Raw genomic sequence first — 365 nt, 5'->3', positions numbered from 1 at the left:
CATCATCATCATCATCATGAGAGAGATAATAGTTTGGATTGCGTAAAAACACTGATCTAGAAAGAATGACAACCAAAAAGAAAAAGATAAAATAAATGAAGTATCAAACATGTTAGGACACACCAATCAATTAACACTATGGAAACTCACATCGTGAAAGTAAAAAACCTACCAGTTAAAGTATGCAATACAGCGCAATAACCTCATTAAGAGTAAAAACAAAAACAAAAACGCCCACACTCACAAATATCTCAAAAAAGGCTCAGCGAGCCAGTAAAACACAAGCAAACAAAAAAGATATTAACCATTAGCCCAATTTATCCAAGTAAACACAAAAATATACACCAACTATGGGTGTAAGTCTA

This window comes from Trypanosoma theileri, assembly GCF_002087225.1.
Source record: "Trypanosoma theileri isolate Edinburgh chromosome Unknown TM35_Tth_62_V1, whole genome shotgun sequence".
Taxonomy (NCBI): Eukaryota; Euglenozoa; class Kinetoplastea; order Trypanosomatida; family Trypanosomatidae; genus Trypanosoma; species Trypanosoma theileri.
The sequence above is the reverse complement of the archived record's forward strand: the minus strand, read 5'-3'. Positions refer to the sequence as shown.